General features: G+C 39.5%; 1 protein-coding gene across 2 annotated transcripts in view; it reads right to left on the bottom strand.

The window, feature by feature from the left end:
• hdac4 (histone deacetylase 4) overlaps positions 1 to 14,191 on the bottom strand; it is a 170,106-nt gene extending 155,915 nt beyond the window's left edge. For both annotated transcript variants that reach the window (XM_058391174.1, XM_058391176.1), the window contains exon 1: positions 14,038 to 14,191. The gene's annotated coding sequence lies outside the window, so the exon portion shown is untranslated. The remainder of the gene's footprint in view (positions 1 to 14,037) is intronic.
• Positions 14,192 to 15,070: the final 879 nt, after the last annotated feature.

Below are 15,070 nucleotides of genomic sequence, written 5' to 3'. Positions count from 1 at the left end.
ATCAAGCTGAAATATGCAAGTGATCCCAAACTTTTGAGTGATAGTGTGTGTGTGTGTGTATATATATATATACACACACACACACACAATATATATATATATATATATATATATATATATATATATATATATTAGAGCTGTACAATTAATCGTTACTATCGATTAATTCGAATTTATGGTTTATGTCGATGTTGGAAAACGAAAATCGCACAGCGAGCTTCCGTAGTTCTGCGACTTTTGCACTTTTTACAAATCCCTCATATTTTGTTATATTACTTTACTTTGCTAGAATAACCAGAACTTGTAAAGACTGGTGAAAGTGTGCACTTTTAGTCCAAATAAGCAATTCATACGTTAAAAAATATAAAAGAGAAAAAAAAATCTATCCTATAGTCTCTAGTGTTTTATTCTTTTTTTTCCTTTTCTTTTTTTTTTTAAAGAAAAATTAAATCGAAAATCGAATTTTGTCTCAAAAAATAATAATAAACAATAATAATTAAAATAAATAAAAATATTTAAAAATGTAATTTAATTATTACTACTGTTTTAATTAGCTTTTATTTATTGTATTTAAACAAACACAGAGTGTTTTATAAAAAGAACAATAAATGAGTGTAATAGTGTAACACTTTTCCTGATTTAAAGCTGGAACATTAATACAGATCACAGTACATTACTGTGATGTGAGTATACCGACTGTTTTTAACATCTGTTTTTATACAAACACAGCTCATCAGATTTTAGACCCAAAACTAACCATTATCCATCCATCCATTACCCAAAACACCTATACAGACCTTTAAGAATAAATCTGGAGAAAGAATTCGAGTCAACTCTGTACCAAATGCCACTGTTCGGTGTGTGCTCCGGCACTGCATCATTTTGAGAATTTACATTTAAAGCACCTCTGCCATGCTGAATTATTAATGAGGATTACCTTTTGAGAGATTTATCGGATAAGATGCCTAACAAGCCCTTATAATTACACATATAATATACAAGGCCTGTCTCACTAATGAAATGCTCCAAAAGTAAGAGCTCCCCGCTGCAGAAACTCTGACTCTGGACAGGAGAAAAAGGAGAAAGTGTTCCAGTCTATACCGTCACTCTGAATTGGACGGTGAGAAACCCTATCTGAAAACCTGCATTCTGCAAGTTACTATTTCATTTACTTCTCCACCGACACGTTATAAACCTAAACAAAAGAGGCAGGATTTAATTATATTACAGCAAGCAGTAGGTCCTTGAAAGTATGAATTTGCCAGTGGAATAATTACATGCTCCGAGTACTCACACTGCCTCAGTGGACGGGGTGTATGCTTTACCATACTTCAACAAACACTTATTAAGAACTCATTCAACAGTGAAGCCTGTGTGTGTGTGTGTGACTGTTGAGAGGAAGCAATCATCCACTCTAATGAAAGCAAACAGCCCTCCCTACTAACACGTCTACATAGAACACACACACGGACAGAGGATGCATGTGGGCTGCTTGACTTGAAAGCTATAGGTTTAATTTTCTGCCCAATTAAAAATAAACTCATGATTAATTTCAGTCATTTCCAGGTTACAGCAAGAAAAACAGGCCAGAGAGGCTCAAAGACCAGGAACGAATCGACTCTCTGAGGCTTTTTTTTCTCTAATCTAACATGTTACTATTTATATTAGACAACCTATCAAAGACATGATTTTTTTTTAAGGTCGGACTCGAGTGTCCTGCACAGAGCCCTGAACTCAACCCCACTGAAGACCTTTGGGATGAATTGGAGCTCACCCGACCCGACCTCGCTGATGCTTTTGTGGCTGAATGAGCAGAGCCACGATCTAAAATCTACAGGAAAGCCTTCCAAAAACAGAGAAGGTTATTATAACAGCAAAGAGGAATTAAATCTGGAAGGGGAAATTCAAAAAGGTGTCCACAAACTTTTGACCAAGCTGTTCACTCTTCATCAATCACAGATTAGTTTCTTTTCTGTACAAGCCTTACTTTTAACACCAATCCAACAATATCTCTTGGCTAATCTGGTTATAGAAGAGGGGATCATTTTAAGGAAAAAACAGAATAAAGTGTCTTCACGTCTGTGGAACTATATTGGAGATAGAAACACATTCTCTCAGTTGCTGTCTAACGCATCGCTCCAAAATCTGTTCAACTGGGTTGAGATGTGGCGAGTGTGAAAGCCATAGCATATAATTTACATCCTCGTCAAAACCGTTCAGTTATACCCTCATTCATTGCCAATAATGAGGGCGGGGTCATCCTGGAAGAGACCACGCCCACCGTGATGGAAAAGTATCTCTAAGGGGAGCAAGTGTGCATTTGATGTCATTTCACTCTAAGTGTGATAAACTGAATGACAATATACACTGACCAGGCATAACATTATGACCACCTGCCTAATATTGTGTTGGTCCCCCTTTTGCTGCCAAAACAGCCCTGACCCATCATACACTGTGTGTTCTGACACCTTTCTATCAGAACCAGCATTAACTTCTTCAGCAGTTTGAGCAGCAGTAGCTCGTCTGTTGGATCGGATCACACGGGCCAGCCTTCGCTCCCCACGTGCATCAGTGAGTCTTGGCCGCCCATGACCCTGTCTCCGGTTCACCATTGTTCCCTCCTTGGACCACTTTTGATAGATACTGACCACTGCAGACCAGGAACACCCCACAAGAGCTGCAGTTTTGGAGATGCTCTGATCCAGTCGTCTAGCCATAACAATATGGCCCTTGTCAAACTCACTCAAATCCTTACGCTTGTCCATTTCTCCTGCTTCTAACACATCAACTTTGAGGACAAAATGTTCACTTGCTGCCTAATATATCCCACCCACTAACAGGTGCCATGATGAGGAGATAATCAGCGTTATTCACTTCACCTGTCGGTGGTCATAATGTTATGGCTACTCGGTGTAAGTTAATTTAAATGGCATACAAATGAAATTGTGATGTTCAGCGTAAAGCAGCCCAATCAAGTCCATTTCAGCACCAGCATGAGGAAGATCAATTCAGTAATACTGAGTTAAGCTGGTGGGTTTGGAGGAAAGCATCTCTGGCGCGTTACAGGCGGAGGGAACAGCGTCTCTGGCTCGGCGTGCCTCTGGCTGTTCACTGAGGCCAGGTGGTGTGGATTAGATGTGCTGGAGTCAGCTTACTCCTACTGCATTAGCGTTCGCCGTCAAATCCAACTGCGCTCGGATCGTACCATCCGACTATTAGACATGCTCAGTGGAGAAAATGCCTGTATCTGTTCAGGAAATATTTGGGGAAATTGTAAATAAAATGATTCAGGGATGCCTAAGTGAAACAATACTGCCATTATTTTGTGCGCTGTTGTCATAACAAAAGAGCTGTTAAAGAATACAAGAGCACCACTACTTTTTAAGCTCTCCAAGAAAAACTGATTTTCAGCGATTTTCATCTGATTATTAAATTGAAATCATGCCATCAGTTTCTGCTGATGGAGCAGATTTGCAAAAAATCTGCCTTAAAGCTTTTTTTGTTTTTAAAGAATAAATCACATTATAGCAATGTTTTCACTGAACTTCTTGGTGTTTCATCTTGCTCTAAGCCAAGCCAGTGTGTGTGTGTGTCAGAGAGATAGATATGGCAGTGCTGCACTTTTGACCTAAACAAACTTTATGACATCACACAGACCATGACTGGAAACCCATGAAACCGCAACCCAAAGGAAGGACAACGCACTGCAATATTAGTAATAATGCTACTTTCACACCTTCTGATCGTGAATTCAGATGACCTTAGGGCAAATCAATAGCAAAATATCACACACACACACACACAGACACACACACACACACACACACAGACACATAAAGAGCTTTCCATGAGTAAGAGCTCTTGCACATACAACCACTCGTCACTATTCCAGCTATTCCAGCCATGCGGCTCTTCCTGCATACACACAGCTGACCCCCCCCCCATGTGTAAGAAAAACACACACAGCAAACAGATTTTGCCCTTTAACCCCTTAAACTCTCTGGATCTGTCAATAGCTCCAGACTTACATTCCTAACTCTTGTAACTACATACCTTTTCCATCAGCTTCACTGTAGTTAGTGGATCATTTACAGCAGTTAGTGAATCATTTATCAGGTACCGAATCATCTGTAATAGTCAGTGAATTATTTGTAGTTGTCACTCAATCATTTATAGTAGTTACTGACTCACATAGAGTAGTTGCTTAATCAAGTATAGTAGTTACTGAATCATCTAAAATAGTCAGGTAATTATTTATAGTAGTTACTGAATCATCTAAAATAGTCAGGTAATTATTTATAGTAGTTACTGAATCATCTAAAATAGTCAGGTAATTATTTATAGTAGTTACTGAATCATCTAAAATAGTCAGGTAATTATTTATAGTAGTTACAGAATCATCTAAAATAGTCAGGTAATTATTTATAGTAGTTACTGAATCATCTAAAATAGTCAGGTAATTATTTATAGTAGTTACTGAATCATCTAAAATAGTCAGGTAATTATTTATAGTAGTTACTGAATTATTTATAGTAGTCACTGAATCATATATAATACTCACTGAACCATATATAATAGTCACTGAACCATATAGTGACCATGTAGTAGCCACTGAATCATTTTCAGTAGTCAGTGAATCATTTGCAGTACACACTGAATCACTTACAGTAGACACTGAATCATTTATAGCAGTCACTGAATCATTCACAGCAGTCAGTGGATCATTTACAGTAGACACTGGATTATTTATAGTAGTCACTGAATCATTCACAGTTGTCACTGAATCATTTGCATTAGTCACTGAATTGTTCACAGTAGTCACTGTATCATAGTAGCCAGTGAATCATTTGCATTAGTAAGTGAATCATTTATAGTAGTCACTGAACCATTTACATTAGTCAGTGAATCATTTGCATTAGTCAGTGAATCGTTCACAGTAGTCACTGTATCATATATAGTAGCCAGTGAATCATTTGCATTAGTCAGTGAATCATTTATAGTAGTCAGTGAATCATTTATAGTAGTCACTGAATCATTTATAGTCATCACTGAACCATTCATAGTCATCACTGAACCATTTATAGTAGTCACTGAATCATTTACAGTAGTCAATTAATCATTTGCATTAGTCAGTGAATCGTTCACAGTAGTCACTGTATCATATATAGTAGCCAGTGAATCATTTGCATTAGTCAGTGAATCATTTATAGTAGTCACTGAATCATTTATAGTAGTCACTGAATCATTTATAGTAGTCACTGAACCATTTACAGTAGTCAGTGAATCATTTGCATTAGTCAGTGAATCGTTCACAGTAGTCACTGTATCATAGTAGCCAGTGAATCATTTGCATTAGTAAGTGAATCATTTATAGTAGTCACTCAATTATTTATAGTAGTCACTTTACCATTTACAGTAATCAGTGAATCATTTGCAGTAGTTACTGAATCATTTACAGTAGTCAGTGAAACATACATAGTACACACTGAATCATTTATAGTAGTCATTGAATCATGTACAGTAGTTTCTGAAACATCGAAAATAGTCAGTGAATTATTTATAGTAGTTACTGAATCATTTAGAGCACTTATAGAATTACGTGTTAAGGTGTTAAACAAATCAGTGAAATTGCATACCAAAACACTCAGTCTCCGTCTAAGGCTTTTATTTCCAACACAAAAGAGATCTCAACTAAAACCGCTAGTAATATTTTTCCAGTCATTATTCAAATGTGTAGCCCTTCGGTTTCAGCTTTACCTAGCAATGTTTGCACTGAACCTCATTTACATTGGGTTTTATTTAACGACTGCCACAATGAACCCTCTGATAGCTGCAGTGTTGTTTCTGCATGCAGTCAGCTTACAGTCGAGTGCTAACCCTCAAGCGGACGACGCACTTCTGATTAATACTCTGAAAGGCTTAATTTATTATTCACCAGAGGAGAGACCCAATTTTCATTCAATTTAGTAATTGGCCGGCTCCACATACTCGGAGCACAGCAGCGTCCACCCTCTTCCTCATACGTGAACTCGGATACCAACGATCGGTTAGTATTACTGTGATTGATGGGTAGACTGTGTACGCTCCTGCTACACAGGTCTATGCAACACTTTTCCGTTTCACTTCAACATCCTTGGATGTTAAAAATACAAACTCATCTCCGTTTTAATAAAACAATTTGTATGCTGCATGTGTGCAAAGTAACATCCCCGAACATTTTGAGAGATCTAATCCATTAACTTTTCCGCTAACTGAATTCGTTCTGAAAATGCTATTCAGCTGCATAACTTCTCGCTCTCTCTTTCTCAGCGAAACAACTATAAATACCTCGATGTGGGATTTAAGCAGCTAAAAACAAACTTGCACAGAGGAAAATGTGTGCCAAAAAGGGGAACACGATGTGAGAATTAAACTGCCAAAAGTCGGTCAAGCATCTGTCGACTTTAAGCTAGAGTCATGTGGGGGTAGTGGTGGGCAGGTTGGGGGGGTTGAGAGAAAGAGAGGAGGGAGAGAGAAAGAGAGGAGGGAGAGGCTGTCACCTCCACCCTAAACACACACACACAGCTGAAGTCAGTGTATCCTAGTCTGTCTGAATGCATATGTACAGGATGCCTGTTGGACCTGATCATGTCTGGGGAACAGACTGGAGATCACCTCAACAGCCACAGGATGTGCTGAAACGTGTTAATCCAGCCTTCTCTGCTGTTCGCTGCACTTCTCTAAAGGGAGGAAAAGGACACCAAGCTCAATGTCTGTGATAAGCTCTAAAGCCAGAAAAGCCCCCTTTTTCCTCCCAATGCCGTTATCGGGCTATTTATCATTTTTAACAACATCTGTTCTCAAAGACGCCCAAGATAAATGGCTGATTTCTTTTTTAAATCCCTCTGAATCTATCTATGCCGATTAAAATGAATTATTTCCCACCCTAGTGATCTATCAGGCTTAATGGGTCTTACTGTTCTCTTTAAAGAGATCAATGTCGGTGTGCAACCTCTCCAAATGGTTATGAATGACTAGATGAACTCGGATCATCCTCTGACCTTTCAAACCGTTCCCTCACCCCGGCTACGAACGCTTTGTGTCACATTCCATAAAAAGTACAAAGTTGCACAACACGCGAGGAGACGGAGCTGAAGTGGAATCCGGTGCGGCCTCCAGTCGGTGATTTCTACATCCAGAACTAACAAGGTCAACGCTTTTCACTGCTATATGCACTGCTTTCAGAAATGTTTCCACTTGCGTGGTGAATTCCCGGGCTGCGGCGGCCAAACCTTTCATTATGGAATGTCAGTGCGCTGGTCGGCCGACACTTAAGACATCGTTTTGTGGTCGCTGTTAGTCTCACCAAGTAGAGACATTTATCCTGTTACTCTAGGAGGCTTTTTTTTTTCAGCTCTGTTAAAGAACCCACAACTACCAACCTCAACTAAACAACACGAGTGCAGTGCTGACACAGAAAAACGACGGGCCAAGAAACTTTTACGTTTTGCCTGAAAGCAATAAGCAACATGCACTGCATCTGTGTGTGTGTGTGTGTGTGTGTGTGTGTGTATGAGTCAAGCTGCACACGGTGAAGCAGCACTCTATTAAGGAGTTGCTGGGTGTCTTACCGCAGACACAGAACCCACACGGCTGCGTTTCCACCAGAGCAGGCTATTTTCAGATACACACCAAGCAGGAAATGAGGTGAGTACCCAGCATGCACTGGGCCTGGCTGACAGGTCTGAGCTGCACAATCATCGCCGCCTCTTTTCTCTCTCTCTATCTTTTGTCTCTGTTTCAGACTTATGTCATCAACCAGGCTCTGATAATCTCGGAAACACTGTGTGGGTGCGGCATTTCATTCCTTTTATTATTATTTTTTTTTTTTTTACTTTAAAATGCAAACATTTCAAGCATGACATTTAAAAAACTTTTGGCATTTAAGGAAACAAAGCAGGATTCTCTATTAATCGGTTTCTTTCCATAATGCATGGTTCCCTAAATCTAAGAAAATGTCAGAAACAGTCGCAAGCTATTATTATGTATCTAACTTACCTTCTTAACCGTCCCACCGTTCTCGGACAACGACAACATAATTACAGAGTCTGCAAAACTCCTCTCCGCTTGGCCTGAAAGTTAACCCATAAACCTGACAGGATTCTGAACGAAAAACTAGTCGGTCATCCCATTACTGTTCATCAGGTTTCATAATCAACACGACAAAACCAGTGACAGTAGAATTCACAGTATAGCTAATCGAATAATTACACTAAAACCGACCGTCGTTTCTTTTCATTTCTGCTCGGCTCACTCCTTAACTTTTGTCACCTTTTCTTGGGAATGAATGACGCTACTATTTGGAGTGCCGCTCCAAAACTTTCAAACATTTAGCCAATCTTAAAAGGAAATACTTTCGCTCGTCAGGCAATGAACTGGAGTATACAGCTATCGTAGGAAGTCATGACATGTGTCTTCACTGCAAAAGAGCTACAGCAAAATCAACCACTTCATAAATAAATAAATAAATGAATGAATGAATGAATGAATGAAATCCTGGATGGACTGACTAGCTCATCAATTTTAAAACCATGACTACAAAATCATTTACAAATTCACATTTTTCCCAAAACACTAAGAATTGAGTAATGCACAACAATAGAAAAGAGTTCTCCCTAATCATAAGGTTCAAGTCCCATCTGTGGATGAGAGCAAAACTAGCCATGCTCTCTGGGTCTGGGTGAATGGGAAGGGCATTCATTCTCTCTCTCTCTCTCTCTCTCTCTCTCCTATCAATCGCAGTGACACTAGCCAATGGGAGGCATGGATAACACTTTTCTCTGAGTGTGTTACACTGGCATGTGATGCAGCATGAGCTCAAAAACCCTGTCTGTGCCTGTCTGAGGCTTTACATGCCTCAGAGCAAGCACGTGTTCTTCAAGTGTTCATCATCCCCGATGGGTAACTGATGTAAATTAGCGTAAAAATGGCTGGGATCCAGAAAAAAAAAAAACACAATTAATGGGAGAAAAAAAATGATAATTAGATTGGTAAAAAAAATAATAAAAAAATTTATAATGCAAGCAGAATGTTTTAAGCTTTAACAAACATTGCCGCTGGATGTTTTTAGTCACTGCAGAGCTTCTAAAGATCAAAAAAGCAAAAAGAAAAAAATTTTCAGCTTTTTATAAAGGCACTGAATGACAATAGGCAACTTTTACCTACAGGACACAAGAGGAAAAAAACCTACATGGTGCTGGTGACAAAATGACTCGTCTTAGTGAACGAAATGGTCAGATATTCCATTGCTGCATTATAATATTCACGTGTCAGTGTTGATGTGACGTCTCTCTGAACTCACACGAGTAGTTTCCAAAGTTACAACGCAGACCTTCTTAACACTTTAATTACCCTGCATTCGAGTCATGTCGGAAAGATCGTATTTAATGCACATGAACACAACCACAAGTCGTAATTTACGAGCGGGATTTTCTTCTTCGGAAAACAATGTAAAATCAACAGAAGCATTTTTCTGTAGTTGAGAGTCCATTTGTTGAAAGTGAATGTTTATGATAACATTTTCTAGAAGTAGAGAGAAAATAAACCTTTATTTTCGTTCTTTTTACCAAAAGAAATGCTTTATTTTTTAAGCTAATTAAGAGAAGCCACACATCAATCTTGCTCTGACACCTGACACTGTAATTACGACCTCCCGGCACGCAAATACGACCTCGCCCAGGAGGACTTGAACGTCCACAGCCTTTATCTGACATCAGATAGAAATAAATCTAATCTAGAAAGCAAGCTAGGTTATTTCATTACCGCTAGCTAGATCGAGTAAGGGTGTTGTAATAGCTACAGTGTAAGCATAACATGAGCTGCTTGTTTGCATCTGAAATCTACAAATAAGGTAATCCTTTTGTCTTTAAAAAAAAAAAAAAACAAGACGTGTGAAAACTTCCTAACTTGCACATTGTTTTCAATCAACATGCCATACCTCAGGTCTCTAAGCAAAAAGAACAAGGGATTACTTAACAGCTTAAAGTCTCCGGGCTCATCAGCAGCTCTGACATTCCTCAGCTTGTAGTACATACTGTACCTTTTACACTGAAGTCAACTGTAGTTGCTGAATAATTCATTGTAGTTGCTGAATAATATGCTTTAAGACGAAAGAAAAAGAAAAAAAAAAGAAAAGCTGGAAAGAAAAAGAAAAAAAAAGAAAGTACATCAAGTTCAACTAATCCCAGAATAAAGTTGCGTAAATGACTAGACTGCGCCGTGTCACGTCACCTACATGGCAGGCAAAATGCTGGTCACAGAACATTAGCTACTGTCTGTTCAGTCTGATACACAAACAAACAAAGCAGTTCATTGTTGCAGGCTGAGGCAAGTGTCTGTCTGCTGCTGGGTGCCAATAATTGTGAGACCTGGGCCAACTTGTGAGAGCAAAATGGCACACTACAATTGTGTGCTAAACATCGAACGTGCTGCACCAGATCCGAAAAGTCTACGAGACGATGAAACGGCACGTAATAGGTTCACTTCCTGATTCTGTCTGATTTCACATGGTAATTCGTTACCAATCAGCTCTGGCCAGGCGGCATAAAAAAAGCCGAGGGACATTTATAATCATTTCCTCAAGCAGAGGCAGCAAATTCCTACTTTTAGATCCTCACTGCTCCCAAACAGTCAACTTCACCACTTCTGGTTTCACTATGTAAACCAGCATCTCCTGCTTGTACGGCATGCTTCTTCTTCTTCTTCCTCTCTCCATTTGCTTTGAGTACAACAGAAAGCCCAATCTGGCAAGCGCCATGAATCATGATGCACCCTAAGGAGCAGAACTGATTAGCACGGTCCTCGAAACTGTTGTAAATTGTTATTCAGGCCTATAAAAAGCAAGAGCTTAAAGGCTGATTAGGCAGTCACATGCACAAGGCCGGGTCGCTCCTCATGATCCATGCTGCTCTTTCCGTATGCCAAGTTTTCTCAGAAAGCTGCCTCGACCTTCTTCCTCTAAAGCCTGGAATTTACAAGGACTGTGTGCCGGACCTTGGGAAGTGGAATGTGGATGGGCCGGCTTCCGACCGGCTCCGATTACACACCCGGTTTATTAACCTGCACTTCTATACCTGTTTTGAGAGAGAATTTTACAGCAGAAGTGCTGATCTAGAGTTGCATTCCTTCACCCGCTAAACACTCGTGAAATGAACTTAGTCTAGCTTTAACACTGGTGTGCGAGATTTTTATCCTCTGTAATTTATCCGCTGTTGGCTTTAGATATTTAGATCAAGGGTTCTCGAATGTTTTGCAGCCAAGGACCACTTTATTTTAACTGTAAAATAAATTTCACTGACCTCCTTCGACCATAATCCGTCTAGTCAAATATTAGGCCCATTATGTAAATATGTGCAATAATATTTTGCCTATTTACTGTAGACTTGGAGCTTTTAATGCCTAAAATAATTTCCACCGACAGGACACATTATGTCTGAGCTGACCTACTTGTTTCTGAGCTACTGAGGCCTGGATTAAGCCAATTTAATTCAGACGATCGGTCGAACTGGCTAATAACTGTGGGGACATGTTTAACAAATAAAATACGCTTGTTCAGAGTGTGTTGTCATTTCGTAGACATTTCACTTGGCTATAACCTGACAGACCACTGGGGCTTCCCTGGGCCTCACTGCTGTATAGAAGCTTAACTGGAAAATAGATACTTCTCAAAATCCCTTTTCAGATTCAACAATAACAAGGAACAAAACAGTGAAAGCTACTAATGAAAGAAATGCACTGAGAGACTCCAAAGTGCACTTAATGTACCAGGAACAAAGTGTGCTGAATCTTTCCAAAACATCGCTTCACCACAGCAGCCCTGCGCATGAGCTCATCTGTTTCTATCTGTGAATACCTTGCATCACAGATATGCTATATAACCCTAGATATGTCTGAATCACTGAGCAAGAAAAGAAAAACTATTCTAGGCCTAAATGCTCTAAAAGACATGCATGTAATCCAAAAACAAACAAAAAAAAACAAACAAGTGGAGGTGTCACATGTCATATATACTGAGCACACATGTAATGAGTAACCTGCATGAGTCTGAATGTTTGCTTTCTAACTAAACCAACCGCTGGCTCGTTCATGCCTCAGCAATCCCGGACCGCAAAAACTGTTCACTGCTGACTAAAATTAACAGTTATTCATGACTATTCAATTTTGCAAGAGTTTTCGGTACAAAGACCTCCCTACATTACTAGCTTTCATCTTATCTACCCCTGATACGGCAGCGATTGTCAGAGCGTGTCTGTGATCCTCTAACATAACCACCAACTCCGGCTTGCCGCACTACAGCCCGAATGCTGATTTAGCAGTCGAGAAAACGTGGAAAAAAGAATGGCATTCAGCTAGCATACAATTTACTACCAGATTACTATCTTGCAGCTTGCAACGCAGCGCTTCAACCAGAAAAGGCACAAGTGCTGCGAATTCAAAAACTGGTTGCACAACAGCGTATGAGCCGAGGAAGTAGCAGGAGCACGTACAGGGTGTATAGTGGTATTGTCTCTAGCATATCTGCCACAGGGTTATATAATCTGCTACATAATCCCAGCTAAGCAGTGATGCAATGAGAACAAAAATATTCCAAGCATTACGTCCCAAAGGCACATATGAAGGCATCACAACAATTCTGAATTCAAGGTAAAATCAATAAAGACGTCCATGGCATACTGCATAACCTGTGAGGATTTTTTTTGGGGTACAGTAATATTCTCCTCACATACACACCAAGCAGTGAGATAACAGTATACGAAAATACACAAAGTATGTGTGTATTTCTTAAGGAAGATTTCGTGTATGTATCATGTATTTTTTTCTTCGTGGTATAGTTATTCTATACCACGAAGAAAAAAATACATGATACATACACGAAATCTTCCTTAAGAAATACACACATACTTTGTGTATTTTCGTATACTGTTAAGGCTGGATGACTTCTAATGCAAAAACGTATTCGCTTTAAAACTCTCAACAAGAAAATGCGTATTTTAAAATCACGAAGTAATATCATTCGGCCTGAGCTAATGCACAAAAATACACAGTGACTGGATCAAATATTACGAGGAAGAAGTAGGGTTTGAAGGTGTGGAAAAAAACTATAATAATAATAATAATAATAATTATAAATGACGACACTCAAACAAACAAACAGAGCAACGTGCTAAATGTAACAACATTATTATAACTTTTTCCTTTCACTAAATAAATCAGTGAGATCCATTTCTTATTAGAAATGAGGACTATTTTGGATACACAAAGAACTTTATTAATCCCAGGGAGTATGTAATTGCTTTGCCATGTTACGGTTTCTCTAATAAGAAAGAAAGAAAGAAAGAAAGAAAGAAAAATATACTGTATACAAAGAGAAGAAAAGAAAAACAACAAGTAAAAATAAACCTTAAATAGAATAAATAAATACATACTGTATAAATACGGTAAAAAATAATAGTGTAGAAGTGTAATATTGCACACAAAATTGGTGATCATTTTACTAAGTGATAATGGTGAAGTTTCATTGTGCATGATATTATTAGACGCAAGGTTTATTATTATTATAATTATTATTATTATTATTTCTAGAATGTTTCTGCTGCTATATTGATGGGAATAGTTTGCCTTCGGTTTAGGATGTTTACGGTATTTATTATTATTAGCTAGGAAAAGTGGTGTAAATTGTGGACTGAAACTTCCCATGAGTCACTTTAATGAACACGCTATTGTTTTAGTTAAAAGAGACTATGTTGCAGGAGTATTAAACTCTCGTGGAGGAGAAGGATAAAGAAAAGAAAAGAAAAGAAAAGGGGGTGACAGCTACAAGTTTCCCCGCTGCAGCTCCGACCCCCGAGTACTAACGCGCGATCACGGCTCGGATACATTGTTGTTATGATTGTTTCCGCTCGCGCCGGCCATTCGACAAGTATTTCCCCGTCGCTTTTCGACACGATCTGAGGCTTTTTTCGCCGCGGAAATGGGTTCGAGTTAGAAATCGCTTCTCACCTCGTCTCCTCCGCGGCCGGCCGTGTGTCCACTACGCGCCAAAGCGACGTGCTTTAAATTTCCGTCGGAGCGAAAAGATTCACCCGCGGACAGATTCCGCCATACTGGATTCTGGCGGAACCGATCACGTGATGCCTCCCCGCGTTTCCCCAAGAAGGCGGGGTCAGCGCAAGGGGCGGGGCTTAGGGAAGTGAGTCCCGGCCCTTGTGGCGCAGGGAGGGTTCTCTAGAATAAGAGTTTACAAAAAAAAAGAGAAGGTATATTGGGATAATATTTGTTTGTTTGTTTTAATAAAACCAACATTTCCTTTTTGAAACTCTCAACGTGTTCATATGTAAAAGAAGCATGGCAAAGAAAGCCTGAGGTCACACTGCAGGTTTGGTCATTTGTTTTCAACGATGCATTCAATAATTTGCTGCAGAATTATTCATGCTTTCATAGATTCGTTCATTTTCGTTAAACACTGGGCCTCAGAGAGGAATACAGCCCGGCGTGGGATGGGCACCGATCCATGTCAGGTCACTGTGCACATGCACATTCACACCTAGGGACTGATTTTAGCATGGACAGTGCATCCTGCATGCATTTTTTTTTTTTTTGTGAGGAGGAAGGAAATCTGTAGGAAAAAATGTGCCACTTTCACCCATGCAAGAGAAATCCTTATATTAATACTACAGGTATGCTCATCAAAAGAAGTTTATACACCGATCAGGCATAACATTATGAGCAGTGACAGGTGAAGTGAATAACGCTGATGATCTCCTCATCATGGCACCTGTTAGTGGGTGGGATATATTAGGCAGCAAGTGAACATTTTGTCCTCAAAGTTGATGTGTTAGAAGCAGGAAAAATGGACAAGCGTAAGGATTTGAGCGAGTTTGACGAAGGGCCAAATTGTGATGCCTAGACGACTGGATCAGAGCGGCTCCAAAACTGCAGCTCTTGTGGGGTGTTCCCGGTCTGCAGTGGTCAGTATCTATCAAAAGTGGTCCAAGGAGGGAACAGTGGTGAACCGGAGACAGGGTCATGGGCA

The sequence above is a fragment of the Hemibagrus wyckioides genome, linkage group LG06, assembly GCF_019097595.1.
Source record: "Hemibagrus wyckioides isolate EC202008001 linkage group LG06, SWU_Hwy_1.0, whole genome shotgun sequence".
Lineage (NCBI taxonomy): Eukaryota > Metazoa > Chordata > Actinopteri > Siluriformes > Bagridae > Hemibagrus > Hemibagrus wyckioides.
This window is presented reverse-complemented; position numbering and strand designations above follow the sequence as displayed.